Source organism: Schistocerca gregaria, chromosome X (assembly GCF_023897955.1).
Source record: "Schistocerca gregaria isolate iqSchGreg1 chromosome X, iqSchGreg1.2, whole genome shotgun sequence".
Taxonomy (NCBI): domain Eukaryota; kingdom Metazoa; phylum Arthropoda; class Insecta; order Orthoptera; family Acrididae; genus Schistocerca; species Schistocerca gregaria.
In genome coordinates, this window is record NC_064931.1 from 733,596,122 (window position 1) to 733,621,704 (window position 25,583).

Here is a 25,583-nt window from a genome sequence, read left to right on the forward strand (position 1 = left end):
CTCTGTTGTCGTGACGCCGCCCGCCAGGAGAGCCTGAAACATGTGTGTTACAGATTCCTTCATCACGTGTGAAATTTTGTAAAGCGTCTGTCTTATTTGGATACGCAATTTGGTACAGAGCAAAAACATTCTGTATGTGTGATTCCGTCGTTAGTCCCCAACAATGACGTATATTCTTCCATTGTTCTTCAGCTAAGCTGTTTCGCTACTGGTTGTCGCCTAACATTCTCTTTATTTCAGGTTGGAATTTGTCGCCGCAATTGATCTTCCCTTCGTTGTTGTTGAACCACTGATGGAGTGTCCCACACAAGTGGATGTACACATCTCAAATACGTCATGTCATCTCACCTGCTGTGTACGGTAACTCGGCATCTCCAGTGAACACAGAGGGATGCGTCAAGTGTAGCTTCTGTAAGTTCTTCATTTGTGTGGCCATACTGTCCGTCATTTCTTTATAATTCTTGAGGATACTTTTGTTCTGTCGTTGGAACTAAAAAAAATTCGTGTTTTTTCACCAGTGGGGTGAAAAAAAATCAGTTTTGTACTTGAAACGACGGAATAAAAATAGCCCCAAGACTTGGTCTAAGAATCATGAATGAAGAGGAAGAGACCTGGAGATACTAGTGATTTTGAGGTAGATTGTATGATGATAGGATTCAGATTGTGAAATCAGATTCTGAGCTGAGAAATACCTCCAGGAACTAATATGGACTTTGTACATAATTTATTTGAACAATGATAAAAAAGAAAAAAATGGTGAACCATACAAAATTAAGAAGAAGAAACCTCGATGATCAAATAGGCAAAAACACAAGGCCAAGAAGATATTCTTGGATATCAAGTAAGATAATGAACTTATCTGAGAAAGGGAGAAAATATAAAAATGTCTTAAATTAAGCAGGTAGAAGGGAATACAGATGTCTAAAAAATGAAATTCACCGCGATTGCGGTAAAGCTAAGGAGGAATTGCTACGGGAATAATCAAGGCCGCTGAAGCTTGAAAGCCTATGGGAAAGATTCATGTCGCTTATAGGAAATGAAAAAAAACTTGAAAGGAAATACAAATACCTGTACGAATATAGGTGTTGATATAGTACTAAGCAAAGAAGACGAGGCTGAAACGGGGAGTAAATATATAGACCGGGTGTACAAAAGCAGCAACCTCGAAGGCTGTATTATGGAAGGAGAAGCTTTAGTAGATGAAACGCATATGAAAGATGCGTTACTGAGAGAAAGTTTTGACAAAACACTGAAAATTCTGAGTCGGAACAAAGCACCTCACTGAGTCAACACTCTATCGGATATATTTGGCAGAGCTAGTCAGAGCAAAGCTATTCAATCCGGTGCACAATAAACACGAGCTGGGCAAAATACCGGGAGACTTCTGTAGTAGTAATATAACAGTTTCAAAAAGGTTTGTGACGACATGTATGAATACTACCGAGCTATCAGTATAATAAGTCACCGATGCAAAGTACTGTAACGAAGATTTACAGTGGAATAGAAATACTGCTAGAAGCTGATCTCAGGGAAGTTTAGTTTGGTTCCCGAAAAATGTAGGAAGATATGAGGTAATACTGCTGCTGTGATCTATGGTAGCAGTTAGACTGAAGAAATACGAAACTACGTTTATGATATCAGTAGTGTTAGAGAAAACTGTTGACAGCATTTGACAGCGTTGTTTAAAGTGCTGTATTTTAAGCACGTAACGTAACACGTATAAAATACAGGGACCGAAGGGTTATTTCCAGCTTGTACAAAAAAAAAAAGAGCTACGTTATATGAATCGAACGGCATGAAAGGGAATCAGTAGTTGAAACGGAGGAGAAATTTCGGAAGAGAATAAAGGCACAGCAAGAGAAAATAAAGTTTTCAGCTTGATGATAGCATTGTAATTCTATCACAGATGGAAAAGGTTTCGTAAGATCATTGTAATGGAATGGATAATGTCCTGGAAGCAGGCTATAACATTAACATCCACAAAAGTAAAACATGGGAAATGGAATGTAGTAGAATTAAATCAGGCAGTCCTGAACGAATTACATTAGCAACTGAGAAATTAAAAGTGATATGTGAGTTTTGCTTTTTGGGCAGCAAAACAATGGGTAACGGCCGAATTTGAGAGGATATAAAGCACAGAATGGCAGCAGAACGAAATTTTTTTGTATAAAGCAGAAATACACTCCTGGAAATTGAAATAAGAACACCGTGAATTCATTGTCCCAGGAAGGGGAAACTTTATTGACACATTCCTGGGGTCAGAAACATCACATGATCACACTGACAGAACCACAGGCACATAGACACAGGCAACAGAGCATGCACAATGTCGGCACTAGTACAGTGTATATCCACCTTTCGCAGCAATGCAGGCTGCTATTCTCCCATGGAAACGATCGTAGAGATGCTGGATGTAGTCCTGTGGAATGGCTTGCCATGCCATTTCCACCTGGCGCCTCAGTTGGACCAGCGTTCGTGCTGGACGTGCAGACCGCGTGAGACGACGCTTCATCCAGTCCCAAACATGCTCAATGGGGGGCAGATCCGGAGATCTTGCTGGCCAGGGTAGTTGACTTACACTTCCTAGAGCACGTTGGGTGGCATGGGATACATGCGGACGTGCATTGTCCTGTTGGAACAGCAAGTTCCCTTTCCGGTCTAGGAATGGTAGAACGATGGGTTCGATGACGGTTTGGATGTACCGTGCACTATTCAGTGTCCCCTCGACAATCACCAGAGGTGTACAGCCAGTGTAGGAGATCGCTCCCCACAACATGATGTCGGGTGGTGGCCCTGTGTGCCTCGGTAGTATGCAGTCCTGATTGTGGCGCTCACCTGCACGGCGCCAAACACGCATACGACCATCATTGGCACCAAGGCAGAAGCGACTCTCATCGCTGAAGACGACACGTCTTCATTCGTCCCACCATTCACGCCTGTCGCGAAACCACTGGAGGTGGGCTGCACGATGTTGGGGCGTGAACGGAAGACGGCCTAACGGTGTGCGGGACCGTAGCCCAGCTTCATGGAGACGGTTGCGAATGGTCCTCGCCGAAACCCCAGGAGCAACAGTGTCCCTAATTTGCTGGGAAGTGGCGGTGCGGTCCCATACGGCACTGCGTACGATCCTACGGTCTTGGCGTGCATCCGTGCGTCGCTGCGGTCCGGTCCCAGGTCGACGGGCACGTCCACCTTCCGCCGACCACTGGCCACAACATCGATGTACTGTGGAGACCTCACGCCCCACGTGTTGAGCAATTCGGCGGTACGTCCACCCGGCCTCCCGCATGCCCACTATACGCCGTCGCTCAAGGTCCGTCAACTGCACATACGGTTCAGGTCCACGCTGTCGCGGCATGCTACCAGTGTTAAAGACTGCGATGGAGCTCCGTATGCCACGGCAAACTGGCTGACACTGACGGCGGCGGTGCACAAATGCTGCGCAGCTAGCGCCATTCGACGGCCAACACCGCGGTTCCTGGTGTGTCCGCTGTGCCGTGCGTGTGATCATTGCTTGTACAGACAGCCCTCTCGCAGTGTCCGGAGCAAGTATGGTGGGTCTGACACTCCGGTGTAAATGTGTTCTTTTTTCCATTTCCAGGAGTGTATTTCAACATCTATTTAAAGTTTTTAATATTGGTAATTATGTTATCCATAAATGCGTCTAGAGTGTATCATTGTACGGAAGTGAAAAATGTCGATAAACAATAAGGACAGGAGAAAAACAGAGACTTTTTAAATGAGGTGCTACAGATACAGTTGAAGGTTATTTCTGTGCACCGGTTAACTAATCAGCACGTGTTGAATAGAACTGGGAAGAAAAGAAATTTATAACTTTAACAGAGTGCAAGAAGGAATCGTTCGATAGAACGCATCCTGAGGCATATCAATGGTTAATATGGTAGTACAGGGAAATTTGAGTGGTAATCGTTGGAGAGGGAGATTCGAGCTTAACTATAGTAAGTACGTTCAGTCGGACGCAACTTTCTGTAGGTACATAGATATGAAGAGGTATGCGAATTAAAGACTAGCGTGGAAAGTTAAATCACATTAATATTTGACCTCAATATCACAAAAACGGTTAAGTTTAATATATTCAGTAGGTCGCAATCTAGTAAGTTTTATAAAATTTCCGGCGTGTAGTAGAAGATCGTTGTAATTGTACTTACGCATGAACTTTATTCGTTACTGGCACAGATAATATGTATTTCGGAAATACTTTAATGTGACTTCTGATGTCTTCTTGGGAAGATGCGAATAAGATACTGTAATTCCGAGAGCAGAAACGCTGAGAATTCCATTCTCCTGGAGTATAATTCCGAAGAAGGCATACCTGCCATGTCGACTGCTGCACCCGACGGCTACAGTTGTGGGTTAATTCTACCTTTCTTATCTGACAGAGGTGATTAGATCACCCGAAATATTATACACTAAAATAAAATCATCACTTTATGTAAACTCCGTGAAATATAAATTCTAGGGTAATGTCATAACTTGCAAACTGATTTGGACAATAATGTACTTGCTTTCGTATAAATCTTTAATACACTGTGCGGATCACCTATAAATTTCAGTATAGAATGGTTTTAACTAAAAGACTTCCTGATATTGTCTTTCTATAATTATCCAGCTATGTACATTGCAGTTAGACAATGTTTCAGTCCGTAATATCGACACATTAGGAAGGATACCTTAATTCCCATTTTTCCAATTTACTCTTCATATTACTATTACTATTATTATTACTATTATAACCTAGTATCTTAAATTTTACAAGAGACTAAATAAACCCCTACTTACACTGGTGCCGCATCTTCCTCGAAGTTATATTTCATAATCTAGCTTTTAGCAATAACTGGAAGTGGTTGCAAGGAAGTCGGCTTAAACTCGGTTCATCTCCAGCTTTAATCTAAATTCGCTCTGCCATAAGAAGCAACGCAATATTATGGGGCTTATTTTCTCCTCATCCCCGAACAGCAAGCTCACAAACAAGCCTACTACGTCCCAACACTGCTCCCAGTTGCTGTACTTACTTTTAAAAATCTTTCAACATCTAAGTGTTTGACGGATACTACACCTTTCGTCGACTACAAACCAAGATACGATAATACGGAGTACCTTCTCAGATTTTAGGCTGTCTCGGTGAATATTAAATGAAGAGAAACTACAAAGCTTTTCTATACTTCGACTGCTCAACAGACAGGAAAGTAACAAAGGGTGTGATAAGAAAGCGTGAAATGACCTTAGGTATTTTATCAGTATATGTAAACAGATTATGAGATGGGATTAGGAGCACTATGAGATTTTCCTCTGAAAATGCTGTAGTCTTTGGGCGATCGAAAGGAAATGCGAGAAGTCATGAACAAAATTTCCACAGCAATTAGGGAATGACATGTCTCTTAAAACTAGAATAAATGAAAGGTAGTGCCTACGACATAGTGGAAGGACCCGAGTGTGCACGATTAGAAGATGGAGATCAGCATCTTGAAAACACCTCATCTTATAAATATTTAAGGGTATTACTAAGAATCGACTTCAAATGAGATGATTTAGAAAAATGAATACAAGGGAAGCCGAGTGGATGACTTCTTGAAAGAGTGTGGGAAAATGCACTGCATGTATGAAGAAAAATACGAAGCGTGCTGAAAAGTAATCCCTCCGAAGTTTGGTACGTGAAAACTCTTAAAGATTTTTAAATGGAACGAACATTAATAACATTCTACATCTTTATTCTACACGCCTACATATTTACTTCTCAACGCAGTCATCCCGGCGACGAAATTATTTCTCCCAATTAGAGACCAGTTTGCTGATACCTTCACTGTAGAATGTTTAATTTTGTTGACGCATCCACAAATTTGCTGTGAGGTCTCACACACCATATTACTTAAAATGCCGTAAAAACTTCACAGAGCAGTTTAAGCGGAACAATTCAGTTTTTTATGTTGAAGGTCGCATTAATACCATAGAAAAAGTACATGCAAATAAATTTCAAAGACCGATCGAGGTGGCGCAGTGGTTAGCACACTGGACTCGCATTCGGGATGACGATGGTTCAATCAAACGTCCGGCCATCCTCATTTAGGTTTTCCGTGATTTCCCTAAATCGCTTCAGGCTAATTCCGGGATGGTTCCTTTGATAGGACACGGTCGACTTCCTTCCCCATCAGGTTTGCACTGGTGATAAATGAATGATATTATGCTGCCGAACACGAGATTACTTTAGAAGAGGCTTCGACGACCAGAGATATTTGTTTCGTCCAAATATATTTCTGTCAAAACCTTTAGCTAAAAATTCAGTCAGTTTCAGTTTAGTTCTCACAATCTTCTCCATAAACTGCTCTAACCATTTTAAAGCAGTATCCTCAGAGTTGGTGTCTGTAACAAGAGCAGTAGACGAAGGCCTGTCTTCTGAATCTATAGCGCAAAGTCCCAGGTTCGGTCTCAGAGACCGCTAGCACGAAAGTAGCAGTAATAGTCTCAGCCCACGTTATGTTAATGTGGCTGCTGACAAAGGAAACCTCGACAACTTCGAGCAAGAGAAAATAAAAATAGGTCTAATCTCCTACTGTACCTCTAAGCATTAGTAACAGAGTAACAATAAAAGCTAGCGGTCTGTGAGACCTCACTTTGGACGTTAAAGACTGAACATGTATCGCCTGAAGCTTTCTCTTGTTGATTTACCCTTAGGGCCACCTACTACAAGACACTAAAAATACACTCCAGGAAATTGAAATAAGAACACCGTGAATTCATTGTCCCAGGAAGGGGAAACTTTATTGACACATTCCTGGGGTCAGATACATCACATGATCACACTGACAGAACCACAGGCACATAGACACAGGCAACAGAGCATGCACAATGTCGGCACTAGTACAGTGTATATCCACCTTTCGCAGCAATGCAGACTGCTATTCTCCCATGGAGACGATCGTAGAGATGCTGGATGTAGTCCTGTGGAACGGCTTGCCATGCCATTTCCACCTGGCGCCTCAGTTGGACCAGCGTTCGTGCTGGACGTGCAGACCACTTGAGACGACGCTTCGTCTAGTCCCAAACATGCTCAATGAGGGACATATCCGGAGATCTTGCTGGCCAGGGTAGTTGACTTACACCTTCTAGAGCACGTTGGGTGGCACGGGATACATGCGGACGTGCATTGTCCTGTTGGAACAGCAAGTTCCCTTGCCGGTCTAGGAATGGTAGAACGATGGGTTCGATGACGGTTTGGATGTAGCGTGCACTATTCAGTGTCCCCTCGACGACCACCAAAGGTGCACGGCCAGTGTAGGAGATCGCTCCCCACACCATGATGCCGGGTGTTGGCCCTGTGTGCCTCGGTCGTATGCAGTCCTGATTGTGGCGCTCACCTGCACGGCTCCAAACACGCATACGACCATCATTGGCACCAAGGCAGAAGCGACTCTCATCGCTGAAGACGACACGTCTCCATTCGTCCCTCTATTCACGCCTGTCGCGACACCACTGGAGGCGGGCTGCCCGATGTTGGGGCGTGAGCGGAAGACGGCCTAACGGTATGCGGGACCGTAGCCCAGCTTCATGGAGACGGTTGCGAATGGTCCTCGCCGATACCCCAGGAGCAACAGTATCCCTAATTTGCTGGGAAGTGGCGGTGCGGTCCCCTACGGCACTGCGTACGATCCTACGGTCTTGGCGTGCATCCGTGCGTCGCTGCGGTCCGGTCCCAGGTCGACGGGCACGTGCACCTTCCGCCGACCACTGGCGACAACATCGATGTACTGTGGAGACCTCACGCCCCACGTGTTGAGCAATTTGGCGGTACGTCCACCCGGCCTCCCGCATGCCCACTATACGCCGTCGCTCAAGGTCCGTCAACTGCACATACGGTTCAGGTCCACGCTGTCGCGGCATGCTACCAGTGTTAAAGACTGCGATGGAGCTCCGTATGCCACGGCAAACTGGCTGACACTGACGGCGGCGGTGCACAAATGCTGCGCAGCTAGCGCCATTCGACGGCCAACACCGCGGTTCCTGGTGTGTCCGCTGTGCCGTGCGTGTGATCATTGCTTGTACAGACAGCCCTCTCGCAGTGTCCGGAGCAAGTATGGTGGGTCTGACACTCCGGTGTCAATGTGTTCTTTTTTCCATTTCCAGGAGTGTAGAATAGATCCACAGGACGAAAACAAAATCCCAAGACTGGCGATTTCTTATAGAAGAATCAAATATACCGCGAGACGTCTATGACATAACCTTATAATAGCTTCCACAACCAAACTTTGTCTCCAAACCTGGCAGAAAGTCCAAAAAAATTCTGATCGTATATGAAGTATTCTAGCAACAAGGTACTATCTGTGCCTTCTCTGGGCTATAGCAATGGAAATACTATTGCTGACAATGCTGCAAAAGCAGAGTTACTAAACGCAGACTTCCGAAATTTCTTCACCAAAGAAGACGAAGTAAGTATTCCAGAATCTGAGTCAAGAACATCTGCCAAGATGAGCACCTTAGAAGTAGATATTCTTGGAATAGTGAAGGAACTTAAATAACTTAATAAAAGTTAACTCTTTCGGCCCAGACTGTATACAAATTATCTTTCTTTCACAGTATGCAGATGCAACAGCTCCATACTTAACGATCATTTAAAGCTGCTCACTCGACGGAAGATTCGGACCCAAAGACTGGAAAGTTGCACAGGTCACACCAATATTCAGTACGGGCAATGGGAGTAATCCACTCAGTTACACTCACATATCATTAACGTCGATACGCAACAGGATTCTGGAGCATAGGCTGTGTTCGGACGTTATGAAATGCCTCGAAGAGCACTGTCTATTGATACACAGTCAACACGGATATAGCAAATACCACTCTTGTGAAACACTAAACACTACTAGTTCTTTACTCATACGAAGTGCTGAGTGCTAGCGACAAGGAATTTCAAATTGATTCCACATTTGTAGATCTCCAAGATGGCTTTTGACACCTTACCTCACAATCGACTTGTAATCAAATACCATGCTTATGGAATATCGTCTCTGTTATGCAACTCGGTCTGTGATTTCTTTTCAGAGAGGTTACAGTTCGTAGTAACTGACGGAAAGTCATCTAGTAAAACGGAAATGATTTCTGGACTTCCCCAAGGTAGTGATAGAGGCCCTTCGCTGTTCCTTATGTGTACAAAAGATTTAGGAGACAGTCTGAGCAGCCGTCTTAGGTTGTTTGCAGATGACGCTGTCGTTAATCGTCTAGTAAAGTCATCAGAATACCATAAATAATTGCAAAGCGATTTAGAAAAGATATCTGCATGGTGCGAAAATTTACAATTGATCCTGAATAATAAAAAGCGTGAGGTCATCCACATGAGTGCTGACAGGAATCCGTTAAAATTCAATCAAACGATAAATGAATCAAACCTTAAGGCCGTAAATGCAACTAAATATTTGGGAATTACAATTACGAACAACTGAAATGGAAGAAGACAGAAAATGCAGCGAGGAACACTAACCTAAGATTGCGTTTTATTGTCAGCACAGTTAGAAGACGCTACAGATCTGGAAAAGAGACTGCTTGTTCATCCTCTTTTAGAGATCTGGTGCACGGCGTGAGGTCCTTACCAGATTGGATTAACGGAGTACACAGACAAAGCTGAAAGAACGGCAGTAGCTTTTTATTATCGAGGAACAAGGGAGACAGTGTCATGAACATGACACAGGATTTGGCGTGGACATAATTAAAACAAAGGCGGTTCTCACTGTGCCGGGATATTCTCACGAAATTTCAATAATCAACTTTATCTTTCGCATGCGGAAACATTTTGTTGACGGCGACGTACGTATAGAGAAAAGATAACCATAATTTTTTTTAAAAAAAAAAAAGGGAAATCAGAGGTCGAAATGAAAGAGACAGGTGTTCGCTTTTTCCGTGCTCTGTTCGAGAGTGGAATAATAGAGAATTATTGTAAATGTGGTTCGATAAACCCTCTGCCAGACAGTGAAGTGTGATTTGCAAAGTAGCCATGTAGGTATAGATGTAAATGTAGATTCTAAAAGGGAGTGTGTCTTTTTTTTAAGGTTTACTAATCGATAAATATGATGGGAGATGCTGTGTTAGTGAAGAATTTTGACGTGACCGTGTTCAATGTACCATCTTGAAATAAAATTAGATGATAATAAGTGGATCTAAAGTATTATCCACGAATCTTAACTTCAGTATCAACGTGCTCGAGAATTTACCCGATGCAAGGGTATGTGGTTGGTATGTGTAGATATTGAAGAAATGCAATTTATACTGCAAATGCTAGTGACAAAGATAGTGTACAACGCCATTTCCAAATTCAGAATACAGAATGTGTGGAATCAGAATGATAGAATAATCATCAGGTGCCTAGGGAATGCGAAAAATATTACTGAAGTGAGAAACGTAAAAATATTTCCAGTCAAATATAAAAAGTAAAATTACTTACTTCGCTTTTCATCTGTCGTTACCCACCAATGTATTATCAATTATACTCTCCAGCAGTTTTTGTTTTGGAAGTAAATCTGTAGTTATTTCATTCTTGTGACAATTGTGTTTCGTTTTTATTTTGTCATTTTAAACGCTACTACTACGTCTACATTAGTGTATATTTTTCTACGTGTCTCTCACATTTTAATAGTCACTAATGATGAATTCTTTGATTTTTTGACACTGATGAGTGTATTTAGCTTATTCTTGTGTGGCTTTTAACTATAGTAATCCTATCGAGAATCACTTGATTTAAAAAGAAAATCTAACATTTAAAGGTCCATCGATGAGCGAGTTCTTTAGAACGTTATGTACTTGCGGTCTACTTCTGACTGCTCCAAAACGTCAAAGCAGTTCATATACCGTGTATGAATTGTAAACACGATGGTAGATATGTTTTAACAGTGAGCTGTGAGAAATGGAATGGTATCAAATAACCACGAAGCTACAACAGATGTTGAAACTAATACAGTAACGAAACAACTTACAATATTCTGCAAGTATAAAGCCACTATACACAAAATCCTAATATGAACAACTCCACGTTAGTGGCTAACAAAGGTAAATATGGGAAGTAAGCTCTATGTTAATCTTCTAGTCGATAATGAGGTCATTAGTGACGGATCTCAGCTCAGATTGAGTAAGGAGGAGGATGATAATGACTTGTCACAGTTAGTGTAACATCATGAAATTCATCTTAATCGATTTAGGGAAAACTACGGTAAAAAGATCAGTATCGTTTGATACAAACTTCCACCCTGTTCTTCGCTAACGCGAATCCATAAAGTAGGCAGTGCTGATAACTGAAATACATCAAATAATGAACTATAGGGACGGTAATTATAAACTTTTCAATTGAAATCCATTGTCTATGTGCTATAAATAATATAGTGAAAACCGAAACTGAGCTAAGTGCAGTGTGAGCAATGCAGGAAATTCGGGAAACTGTTTTCATTGTGTGCACGGATACGAATTCTGCTAGTCTGTAGAAGAAATAGTAGCCTGGCCTTTTAAAATTAAAAAAAATCCCGAATGCATTTTGAATTCACAGATGACAGCCTCTAGAATTTAATTTCGGAGCGTGTCAGTCGGCTAGGAGCAATAAAATGAGACACTTCTTCTGTTTTAGGTTCGCAATACGTAAGTAGTGGATGAGGTGCAGTGCCCAAGAAGCAATGTTAACCAATCAGGAGAAGGCACAGTGTGCCCTGTGATACCATGATACACGATCACCAACCACAGAGCCGAGAAATTTCCAGACAACATTAGGAAGAAATCCACATGATATCAAGAACATTAAAGCCTGGTATGAGAAGTTTAAGAACACAGGATCGGTTGCTGACCTTCCGTGGTATGGTCGACCAAGAACCTCATCAGGCAGGGTGGAAGCTGTAAGGCAGTATTTTCTGCGAAGTCCGAAGAAATCGGTGTGCAGGGCCTCACGTAAATTACAGATGCCAAAAAGCTCTCTCCATGACATTTTACACAAACGTTTATTGTTTCGTGCATACAGAGTGCAAATCGTTCAGGCCTTGTTGCCCAATGACAGTACACGTCGATATGACTTTGCGGTCGAAATGCTATCACGTATTGAGGACGATGATGGTTATCTCAGACGAATTGCCTTTTCCGACGAAGCGACCTTTTTTGTCAGTGGAGTAGTGAATCGCCATAATGTGTGCATTTGGGGTTCACAAACCCCTGGCGAGGTCATGGAATGCCCCAGAGGCCGTCCGAAGGTGAATTTTTGGTGCGCGCTATTGCACGATCGAATTATCGGGCCATTCTTCTTCGCTCAGGCTGCCATCACATCTGCAGTGTATCTGGACATGTGGCAACTGTATGCTGTTCCTCAGCTGCTTCAGTATCACCCCAATGTCTTGTTCCTGCAAGACGGTGCACCGCCTCATTGGGATTTGGACGTCCGTGTCTTTCCTGGGTGATGGACTGGTCGTGATGGGCCAAGTCGTTGAATAGATCCCTCCAATGATGTTGGCTAATGTGTGGACGGAAATTGAATATCGCCAATATGTGGTACGTGCTACCAAGGGTGCTCATGTGGAAGTTTCCTGATGTGTGACAAAAACTTTGATAGTTCGCAAACAATTAGACACCAGTTTCATATTTGTATCTTACTTCTAGCCTCAGTTATCAATTTATGTAATCAGGGAAAGATTTTTCGGATACCCTGTACGTAAAACTGGTGCGTTAAACCGTCAAAATCCAGAGCTGGTTCGGGTGGCACTCACCATAATGCTCCAAACGTTCTAACTGGGGAGAGATCCGGTGACCTCCCTGGCCGAGGTAGCGTTTGGCAAGCACGAAGACAAGCAGTAGAAACTCTCGCCGTTTGGTGGACAGGCATTGCCTTGTTGAAATGTAAGCCCAGGATGGCTCCCCATGAAGGGCAACAAAATGGGGCGTAGAGTATCGCCCACGTACCGGTGTGCTGCAAGGGTCCAACAGATGACAGCCCAGATGGTCCTGTTATGAAAATAAATGCTATCCCAGACCACTACTCCTGCTTGTCGGTCCATATGGTGGGCTATAGTCAGGTGGGTATCCAACCGCTGTTCTGGACGTCTCCAGACATGTCTTCTGCTTGGAATCTCATTGTCTTATTCCAAAGCTGCTTCACAGAGGAAGATTGCACTGTAGTTCCTTCTCTAGATTGTCGCACAGATGACAAAATGGTATATATCGAAATAGACGACAGAGGGATAGAGAAACAATTAAAATCGCTCAAATGAGGAAAGTCCGCTGGACCTGATGGGATACCAGTTCGATTTTACACAGAGTAGGCGAAGGAATTTGCCCCCCTTCTTGCAGCGGTGTACCGAAGGTTTCTAGTAGAGCTTAGCGTTCCAAAGGATTGGAAAAGGGCACAGGTCATCCTTGTTTTCAAGAAGGGACGTCGAACAGATGTGCAGAACTATAGACCTATATCTCTAACGTCGATCAGTTGTAGAATTTTGGAACACGTATTATGTTCGAGTATAATGTCTTTTCTGGAGACTAGAAATCTTCTATGTAGGAATCATCATGGGTTTCGAAAAAGACGGTCGTGTGAAACCCAGCTCGCGCTATTCGTCCACGAGACTCAAAGGGCCATAGACACGGGTTCACAGGTAGTTGCCGTGGTTCTTGACTTCCGCAAGGCGTTCGATACAGTTCCCCACAGTCGTTTACTGAACAAAGTAGGAGCATATGGACTATCAGACCAATTGTGTGGTTGGATTGAAGAGTTCCTATATAACGGAACGCAGCATGTCATTCTCAATGGAGAGAAGTCTTCCGAAGTAAGAGTGATTTCAGTTGTGCCGCAGGGGAGTGTAGTAGGACCGTTGCTATTCACAATATACATAATTGACCTTGTGGATGACATCGGAAGTTCACTGAGGCTTTTTGCGGATGATGCTGTGGTATATCGAAAGGTTGTAACATTGGAAAATTGTACTGAAACGCAGGAGGATCTGCAGCGAATTGACGTATGGTGCAGAGAATGGCAATTGAATCTCAATGTAGACAAGTGTAATGTACAGCGAATAGATAGAAAGAAAGATCCCTTATCATATAGCTACAAAATAGCAGGTCAGCAAATGGAAGCATTTAATTCCATAAATTATCTGGGAGTACGCATTAGGAGTGATTTAAAATGGAATGATCATATAAAGTTGATCGTCGGTAAAGCAGATGCCAGACTGAGATTCATTGGAAGAATAATGCAATCCGAAAACAAAGGAAGTAGGTTACAGTACGCTTGTTCGCCCACTGCTCAGCAGTGTGGGATCCGTACCAGATAGGGTTGATAGAATTGATAGAGAAGATCCAACGGAGAGCAGCGCGCTTCGTTACAGGATCATTTAGTAATCGCGAAAGCGTTACGGCGATGATAGATAAACTCCAGAGGAAGGGTCTGCAGGAGAGACGCTCAGTAGCTCGGTACGGGCTTTTGTTAAAGTTTCGAGAACGTACCTTCACCGAAGAGTCAACCAGTATATTGCTCCCTCCTACGTATATCTCGCGAAGAGACCATGAGGATAAAATCTGAGATATTAGAGTCCACACAGAAGCATACGGACAATCCTTCTTTCCACGAACAATACGAGACTGGAACAGAGGGGAGAACCGATAGAGGTACTCAAGTTGCACTCTGCCACACACCGTCAGGTGGCTTGCGGAGTGTGGATGTAGATGTAGACTGGATTAGAATTGTGTTCACTGATGAGCCCCGCTTCAGAATGAGCCCCCATGGCTAGTAAACACGTGTGTGGAGACGTTCTGCACAGCGGTAGGATACCGATCTGCCATACGGCCCGACAACCAGAAGTGATGATCTGGGGAGCCATTTCAGTTAATAGCAGGACCTCTTTGGTACTCGTCTGCTGCACCATTACAGCATAGTGCGATGTCAACAACATTATACGTCCCGTTTTGTTGCCCTTCATGGCAAGCAATCTCAGGCTTACATTTCAGCAAGATAACGCCCGCCCGCACATGGTGACTTGATGAGAGTTTCTACCGCTTGTCTTCGTGCTTGCCAAAGCTTACCTCGGCCAGTAAGGTAGCTAGATCTCTCCCCAGTTGAGAACGTTTAGAGCATTATGAGCTGCGCCCGCCAATCAACTCGGGATTTTGACACTGTAACGGGCCAATTGGACGAAATCTGGCACGGCATACCTCAGGAGGACATCCCATGACTCTTATCAGTCAACGTCAAGCCGAATGACTGCTTAGATAAGAGACAGAGGTGGACTCACACTTTATTGGCTTGCTCAATTTGTGAAGTTATCTCTTTTGAATTTTTTCAGAAATTGAACTCATTTGTTAGTCTGTACATGTACGTCTTGCCTGCCGATTTCCATTCTTTTCGGATAATTCCTTCGTGGTGCCTCGTATTTCTTTTTTTTTTGTCTTAGAGTTAATTAGCATCAGAGTACATTACATGTTCCTCTACGTAGTACCATTTGTCAGAAACGTGATTTCGTAACTTACAGCGGTTTACGTTGTGCCTATTACGTGTTTCAACCTTTACAGCACAGATTCTGTAGAGGAGACCACGGACTGGAAATGACTATTGCTACAGTTAAACTGCGCGAAATTCCTGTTCGCACAATTCAGGTCGCGTGCGCAGCTGGCTCTGATTCACTGTTCCGTGTGGAGTGAGAATGTGGAATTTGGTCCGACCAAGTGCGGCGGCGTACTCTATAGTTATGCATGACTCACTTGCGCTTCACGTACAGGATCATTTCACCACTGCATTTCCGAGTCAAGAAGAGAAGTCCGGTTCATTTTATGATATTGATACCCGTGATTACGATGAAGTAGTGTGCTTGACTGTTCCATGATAATGGGTATTGTGAGCTGCAACGTATAGTCCCAAAGCTGCAAAATCTCCGTTTAGTTTACTGTCAAATAACAAAATTAAAATTACTAGCTTGATAATCGGTGCAATCTGCAAACTATCTAAATGGTGTACAGTCTTTTAATTGGTGTAAAGCAAGTTACATTTCACCCGATACATATACGTGAAATACTGATACATATAATACATTTCTCTGACTTCACTACAAAATATTAAAGAAAATCAGTTTCGTAAAACCAAATTAGATGAACGTAAGCAAACAATAATTTGAAATAAGTAGTATGACTACACTATTGTAATCAAATATACGAATTTTTAATGTTATGTCTCTGTAAAATGAGCTTTAAGATTTGGCACTATTTCCTATATATTCGTCGCAAGAGATTCTTCAAATGTATAGTTACCCCGCTTCTTTACACCATAGTTGATCATCTTCAGACCTAAGTAGTTGTAAAAACATCCCGTCGTTTCCGTAGCGAATTGTACATCAGAATTTCTTCTGCAACGTTATTCATAGTTCTAATTTCTATCCTAGCTTTCACAGATGATCTGGGAACACTACATCACGACAATGCGACACCAATTAAATAGACAGAAACTCTCAAGGAATGCGCTGAAAGAATTTCCCTCTTACTATCCTTCCAAAAATGCAGTACATATTCCCAAAAATCATACTCAAAAATCGGTAGCAAAATATGGAGAAATGGGGAGAGATTTATATTTCAATTATTTAGGCAAAATCCTTGAACTTGCAGGGGCAGAGAAAATGGCAAGGAAAGTCAGAGTGTAAGCATTAGGAGGAAATAAGGGTAAAATCTACAATATCTACAGCGAAAAATATATGCATGACAATGTCGCACTGTAACACAATTATCAAGCTTCAAATCGTAAGCAGTAGGGAAGCCTTTACAATTTACAAGAAAGGTAATCTGGAACGTATCCTGAAACAAGAAAGCATAATTCTAAGAAATGTACTCTGTCCCAAACAAACAGAAGAGGGATACAGGCTACAATCCAGAAAAAAGTCGACAAATTATCGAATCTCTCTGTATACATAAAAAAGAACAATGTAATTTTGTGGAGATAACCTCATTCTCCCAACAAAAATATCCACTCACAAAACTGCGACATACGCAGAATATCTCAAAACCGTTTTCTGGATCCAACAAGTCAAAAATTATCAGAAAACGCAAATATAAACTCGTCAGACATTCTCAGCAGACACTTTTACGAATAAAAAATTAGCAAATGGGAAGCACTTCCAGAAAATGGACTATGCACCATACCTGGTACAAAGTGGATTGAAGAAAGAAAAAGAATTTATAGAGAAAAACCAAGAAACGTCTTGAGAACTTTGAAGTTTGAAGCCTAATATTTGTGTGTGATCCGATAGGATCGTTTCTATTTACTGCTACTACTACTGCTACTACTACTACTACTACTAATAATAATAATAATAATAGTAATAATAACAATTATTATTATTATGTGCGATTAGACCCTGTTGGATCACGCAAAGCTTATAGATTCTTTTTCCTTTTCCCATACTACTCTAATGTTTTCTGCATGGGCTCTCTTCCTTTGTACTCTAAATTTCGTTCCTGCTTTCTTCGGAGCTTCATTCCCTGACTTAACTGCCCATCTATCAACTTTCTGCTTGAATACCTTTCTGCCCAAAATATCTGAATAATTTACCTGAGCTTTCTGTTAGTCCTTTTTGACCTCTTGTATGCAGGATAAATTTTTAGGTCCTTCTATGTATTTGAGAACTATGTGAGTAAGTCTTGCTCTGGGAAGCCTAGAGACGAGCAAATAAAATTTTAATCGCCTCCTTCTAATGTTTGCTGCAAGGTTGGACAATTTATCAGTTGTTAGACGAGACTCTCGTCTATAGCCCTCTTCCGTTTTCGTTGGCCCTAGTATCTTTCTGATAATTTTACGTTCTTCCTGTAATGAGTTTTCTAGCTTACATTTGTGAATTCTCAGGGTTTCACTGGCATACAGGACTTCAGCTTTTAATATAGCATTACAAGGCCTAATGTTAGTGTTTTTGGACAAGCATTTTTAATGTACACCTTGTTGGTCCTTCAGTAGGCTCTCTTCAGTTTTTGGAGGAGAATGTTTTTGCAGTTTTCTCTCGCCATATTGGTTCAAGGACTTTACGTAAGTATACTATTGATATGACCGTATTTTGCAGTCAAGTTTTAGGTGTCAGTTTTTGTGGAAATGTACTCAGCCTTTAGGAAAGATATTTGCAGACCAACTTTCTCGGCAAATTCTTTAAGGGTTTCAGCCTGTTCGATTGCTGTTATCTCATCCTCCGCTAGCCGTCAGCTGAAGCTAAAGATGGAATTCTTGTGTCATCCTAGAGTCGCCCCATCTGTATAGGTTTCGAGCAGTTTTTATTCTTCAATTCCTTTTCGCATTCGCGGATGACTACTGCATCACAAAGTGAACTATGCCTGTCAGTAAAGACTAACCGTTTTGTGTCCACATGTTCACACTTTAAAACCTGACCTGCTACCCAGGGGAAAACAAACTTTAATTGCTTGCCCTTACCACATGTACTTGGAGGTGCTAACGAACCAAAAACATACTACTAGTAATGGCTGTAATTAGCAGTCTGAAAATGACGTAAATAATGATATAATGTTGTTCACTACACAACTCTCCATCATCAATTTAAATATCTGTACTTAGACCCGTTGCACCATGCGTACACCTGTAATCCCTACATATTCTATATTCTAGTACTTAAGGTACATTTTTATGTACACAGGGTGTCCCAGAAATGTTGCAACAGACTTCTAGGAGCTCTAGAGGGTATGGTGAGGAGCAATTCGAGGATAAGAATCGGTTCCCGTCAATGTCATCCAACGACACTACAGAGCGTCGAAGTTACTGGCTCCCTGCCACTAGGCCACGACTTTCGCAGCAAACGTGACTCTGTACGCTGACGGAATGTGGGCGGAACGTCTATAATGTTGATTGTTATTCAGAGATGTCGACGGATGCCCGCGATCGCCAGTGGAGAATATGGTGCTTGATGCTGCATAGGAAGACATTGCCTCATGTGATTGCAACGCTCTGCTTTGATAGATGACAGTTGCGGAAGGGGGCTCCATCTTCTGTTTATTTTTCTCCTTTACACCGAAAAACATTGGAGATTTTGGAGGGCTTCAGGGCAAATATACACTCTGGACAGAAAACTATGTCCGAAACCACCATCCACTCAAGAAACAGAGGAACGCATTCATAGGAGACACGGCCTTTTTACGTAGCAGCTAGCTCCATCTTCTCCATTGGCGATCGCGGCAATCAGTCGCATTTGATGAATAACAAATAAGACTGCACGACGTTCCGCCTATGGTCTGTCAGCATACAGTCACGTTTGTTGCCTAGTGGCAGACGCTGTTTCTTTTCCCAAATTACCCTCTACAGCCCCTCGACGTTTTTAGCAACGTTTCTGGGATACCCCCATAAATGTACGTTCCACATCTCCTCGTAAACCACTGGAGCGAATTCAACCAAACTTGGAACACGTGTCACTTACTATCTGGAAAGAATTATTTGGGAGCCAGAATTAAAAAGAAGAGTAGCCCTCGACGCATGAATACCGAAACCTTATTCATTCAGTATTTGGCAATGAGAGCGCGTAGTAATTTCCTTCAAAATCCTTAAGAAACTTTTTCTCGCTGACAATCCCCCAAAATGATGAATAGAAAAAGTTATCACTTACTATATTTTCGCTGTTCATGAATAAAACTGTCGCATCAGACATGGCGTTATAATAGATTACTTAATTACTACCAAATGCATTCGTGACTCATTTTGCAAACAATATTCAAATATACCAGTAAATGTAGATGCCAAATTACATCTCTGTATAATGTATAGTTGAGATGTCATAAACACTGGGATACACTGGAAACTACCACATCTATTCAATTTATTATTTCCCTCGAAAGTATCCCCATTTGCCTCTGAATCTACCTACAAAATAACATCACTGTACGACACGTTGTTCAGGAGATACGACGTCATAAGCACTGAGCTGCGTGGAAACGAAAATGCAAGGCAAAAATTCGCTTGAGATACGCGTGGAACAAGTGTACAATTATGTGGGAAATATATTAAATAGATGTAAAATGTAAATGGCAAGCGTGGGCAATCTGTTGGATAAAACCTACTCCATAACTCATTGATCGATTTCAACTACACTTGCGATACATTTTATTTACTGTCTAGGAACAAATACCGTGGGTATAAGAATCAGCAACCTCGTAGGCGGTGAAGGTGATAACGTGGAGAGAGAAGGTGGAGAAAGAGATGAACAGACAGAAAGCGAGAACAAGCATATGGACACATACAATATGTGATCAAAATTATCCGAACACTCCCAAAGACATACGTTTTTCATATGAGACGCATTGTACTGCCACCTGCAGCCAGGTACTCCATGTAAACGACCTCAGTAGTCATTAGACATCGTGATAGAGAAGAATTGGACGCTACGCGGAACTCACGGACCCGAACGGGGTCAGGTGATTGGGTGTAATGGCGTGGTCGTGTTTATCGTGGAGGGGGCTTGCACAGCTTGTTGTTTTGCTTGGCACTATCACACCACAAGCCTACACTGATGTTTTAAACACCTTCTTGCTTCCCACTGTTGAAGAGCAATTCGGGGATAGCGATTGCATCTTTCAACACGATCGAGCACATGTTAATAATGCACGGCCTGTGGCGGAGTGGTTACACGACAATAACATCCATGGAAGAAACTGGCCTGCACAGAGTCATGACCTGAATCCTATAGAACACATTTGGGATATTTTGGAACGCCGACTTCGTGCCAGGCCTCACATACTGACATGGATACCTCTCGTCAGTGCAGCACTCCTTGAATAATGGGCTGCCATCTTCCAAGAAACCTTCGAGCATCTGACTGAACTTGTGCCTGCGAGTGTAGAAGCTGTCTTCAAAGCTACGTGTGGGCTAACACAATGCTGAATTCCAGCATTATCGACGGAGGGTGCAACGAACTTGTAAGAGATTTTCAGCCAGGTGACTGGCCACTTTTGATCACATAGTGTATGCAGAGGTCATGGAAAGATAGAAACGTGGGGGTAATGGACAGAATAGGAAAGAAAGTAAGAGGGAGACAAGGAAGTGGACAAAGAGAGGGGAGGAGGAGATAGAGAGATGGGGAGGGAAAGATGGGTGGAGAGAGGGGGAGGAGCAGATGGAGGTGAAAATAGGATTACATGGAGAAAAGGGGAAAAGCAGATGAGAGAGAAAGAGTGCGGAGGAAACTGAAAGCCAGAGAGAGGGGGAGAAGCGCATAAACAGAGAAAGGTAGGAGGAGGAGAAGCACAGATGAGGAGGCGGCGGGGGAAGAGAGTGGGAGATTGAGATGGACGGAGAGACAGGAGGAGGAATTGGACAGATAAAAGGGCAGGGTGGAGCAGGTGGATAGACAGACGGGAGAAGAAGGAGCTGGACTGAAAGGAGGATGAAGGAGATGGGCAGAGGCAGGCGTCGAAGGATGACTAACAGAATTAGAATAAACTCACATACTGGAAATTCTGGCTTCGGAGCTGTACAACTGTATGTATTGTTACGCGACAGATTACTAAGGAAATAGTAGCGTAAAACTTTCTAAGTTCGAACAGCTGACATTCAAAATATTACAGATGGGTCTGAGCACCATGGGACTTAACTGCTGAGGTTATCAGTCCCATAGAACTTAGAACTACTTGAACCTAACTAACATAAGGACATCACACACATCCATGCCCAAGGCAGGATTCGAATCTGCGACCGTAGAGGTCTCGCGGTTCCAAACAGTAGCGCCTAGAACCGCTGGGCCACTCCGGCCGGCAACAGCTGGCACTGCCCAATCACGCAGAAGTGTCGACAGCTGTCAGCCGGGAAAAGTAAACATTTCAGCACCGTTACTCGATCAGGAACCTAAAAACTTCTCAGTGGGACTGCGAGCGATCTTAGCAGAAATCGTTAGAGAAGTGCCGACGGAATTGTGTTCGTAACCTTATGTAAGAGACACTAGGTAGGAGGCAACATCGCCTAGCAGGTGTTTGACTCATCAGTAAAGACACTGTGACAAATTCGTTAAGAAAATCTAGCGGAACGGAAGACCGCTGACGACTCAGGAAGCCCAGAACCAGTTTGGTCATTACGAATGACACCTCAGGGCGGAGCCCTACTACACACTCACAAGCCTAGAACACTCGATCAATAAGTTCTGTAAGTAGGCTGTTTAGGTTTTTTTTAATGGTAACGCCACGTAGCGCTCTGTATGAAAATCACTGGCTGTGCTGTGTGCAGTCTGTGGCTAGTTTACATTGTTGTCTGCCATTGTAGTGTTGGGCAGTTGGCTGTTAACAGCGTGTAGCGTTGCGCAGTTGAAGGAGAGCCGCCAGCAGTAGTGGATGTGGGGAGAGAGATGGCGGAGTTGTGAGAGCGGATGATCTGGACAGAGACAGTAACTTTGTAAGACTGGATGTCATGAACTGATATATATAACTTTTGAACAATATTAAGGTAAATGCATGGTTTTTTCTCTATCAAAATCTTTCATTTGCTAACTATGCCTATCAGTCGTTAGTGCCTTCAGTAGTTTGAATCTTTTATTTAGCTGGCAGTAGTGGCGCTCGCTGTATTGCAGTAGCTTGAGTAACGAAGATTTTTGTGAGGTAAGTGATTTGTGAAAGGTATAGTTTTATGTTAGTCAGGGCCATTCTTTTGTAGGGATTATTGAAAGTCACATTCCGTTGCGCTAAACATATTGTGTCAGTTTAAGCACAGTCTTGTACAATTTTTCTAAGGGGAAGTGTCAGTTCTATTGTGTTTATGGCGTTCACAGTCGATTGTCTCGTTACAGGATGTTAACATCTTGTGTGTGAGTTCTAGTATTGATCTTATTCTTGCTGCCTTAGGAGACAATCAGTAATCTGCAGCCACGGTTGCTGAAGTGCAGTGTCTAGTACTGAAGTCAGCACAGCAGCCAGCACTGGGGGTTGTGAAGGCGTCTACCAACACGGCTCAATTCTAAGACAGAAGCTGCCCTAAAACTAAACCTTTATACTACAATCATGCTCATAAATTAAGGATAATGCTGATATATGGTGAAACAACACTCTGGTGGGCGGTTTGCGGGTTTAAATCACCTCGGGGTATGACCATGCGGTGCACTTGACCTGAGGTCGTCTCACGGAGACGCTGGCAGCAGTCCTCATACACAGAGATGTGTTGATGCATGTCAGAGTATGGTGCAGCGAGGAAGTGTGCACACGTTTTCAGACGTGCTAATGGTGACTGTGTGTTGAAAATGGCTCAAAGAACACATACTGATGACGTTATGAGGGGTAGAATATTATAGCGATTGGAGGCTGCTGAAACACAGCAGGTCGTAGCACGGGCCCTCTGTGTGCCACAGAGTGTCAACTCAAGATGATGCCAACTATTTCAGCAGACAGGAAACGTGTCTAGGCGCTACAGTACGGGACGTCCACAGTGTAAACACCACAAGAAGACCAATATATCACCATCAGTGCCCGAAGACGGCCACGGTATACTGCTGGTAGCGTTGCTTGGGACCTTCCCGCAGTCACTGGAACAGTTGTCTCCAGACACTCAGTCTACAGTCGTCTGAACAGACATAGTTTATTCGCCCAGAGAGCTGCAAGGTGAATTCCAGTGACCCCTGGTCACAGAAGAGCCCGTAAAGCCCGGTGTCAACAACACAGTACATGGTCAATGGAACAGTGGTCCCAGGTTATGTTCACGGACGAGTCCAGGTATAGTCTGAACAATAATTCTCACCGGGTTTTCATCTGACGTGAACCAGGAACCAGATACCAACCCCTTAATGTCCTTTGAAGGTTCAAATGGTTCAAATGGCTCTGAACACTATGGGACATAACATCGATGGTCATCAGTCCCCTAGAACTTAGAACTACTTATACCTAACTAACCTAAGGACATCACACAACACCCAGCCATCACGAGGCAGAGAAAATCCCTGACCCCTCCAGGAATCGGACCCGGAAACCCGGGCGTGGGAAGCGAGAACGCTACCGCACGACCACGAGATGCGGGCGTCCTTTGAAGGGACATGTATGGAGATCTTGATTTGACGGTGTGAGGTGGGATTATGATTGGTGCAGGTACACTCCTGCATGTCGTTGCCAGAGGAACTGTTACAGGTCAGGTGTATCGGGACGTCATTTTGCAGCAGTATGTCAACCTTTTCAGTGGTGCAGTGGTTCTCACCTACCTCCTGATGGATGATAACGCACGGCCCCAGCGAGCTGCCATCGTGGAGGAATACCCTGAAACAGAAGATATCAGGCAAATGGAGTGGCCTGCCTGTTCTCCAGACCTAAATCCCATCGAGCACGTCTGGGATGCTCTCGTTCGACGTATCGCTGCACGTCTTGAAACCCCTACGACACTTCAGGAGTTCCGACAGGCACTGGTGTAAGAATGGGAGGCTATACCCCCGCAGCTGCTCGACCACCTGATCCAGAGTATGTCAACCAGTTGTGCGGCCTGTGTAAGTGTGGATGGTGGTCCTATCCCATTTTGATGTCGGGGTACATCAGCAGAAAACAGTGGCGTTTTGTAGCACATGTGTTTCCGAATGGTTTTGTCAACTTATCACTAATACCGTGGACTTAAACATCTGTGTCGTGTGTGTTCCCTATGTGCCTACGCTATTAGCACCAGTTTTGTGTAGTGCCACTTTGTGTGGCACCACATTCTGCAATTATTCATAATTTATGAGCATGAGTGTAGTCTAATAGGCTATAATACAGGCGGACCACGTTCACGTTCAGCACAGCACGGCATTCGACATCGCGGTCCATCTGATGGGAGAACGTGAGCAGTGATCTGGAAGGAATTCAGTATTCACCGAAACAGCGTGTAAATCAAACTCACACGTCACGGGTATAACCATGTCCAATCAGTGCTACCGATAGGGCGTGCGTACCTCGCCACATAGGGGTGTCATTGACTTCCACTCCGAGCTGATGCAACGTCCTGGGCACCGTTGAGTCCACTGTAGAATTCAGCGAATTCCTCTCTAGATTATGAAGCCACCAACTGTCGCGGAAGACATAGCTACAACTTGTATTCTCAGTAATAAATGGAATAATTTTGATAACTGTATATACAGACTGTTACAAAAAGGTACGGCCAAACCTTCAGGAAACATTCCTCACACACAAATAAAGAAAAGATGTTATGTGGACATGTGTACGGAAACGCTTAATTTCCATGTTAGAGCTCATTTTAGTTTCGACAGTATGTACTGTATTTCCTCGATTCGCCACCAGTTGACCCAATTGAAGGAAGGTAATGTGGACTTCGGTGCTTGTGTTTGAAATGCGACTCATTTCTCTACATTACTAGCATCAAGCACATCAGTACGTAGCATCAACAGGTTAGTGTTCATCACGAACGTGGTTTTACAGTCAGGGCAATGTTTACAAATGCGGAGTTGGTAGATGCGCATTTAATGTATGGATTAGCACGGGACAATAGCCGTGGCGCGGTACGTTTGTATCAAGACAGATTTCCAGAACGAAGGTGTCCCGACAGGAAGACGTTCGAAGCAATTGATCTGCGTCTTAGGGAGCACGGTACATTCCAGCCTATAACTCGCGACTGGGGAAGACCTAGAACGACGAGGACACCTGCAACGGAC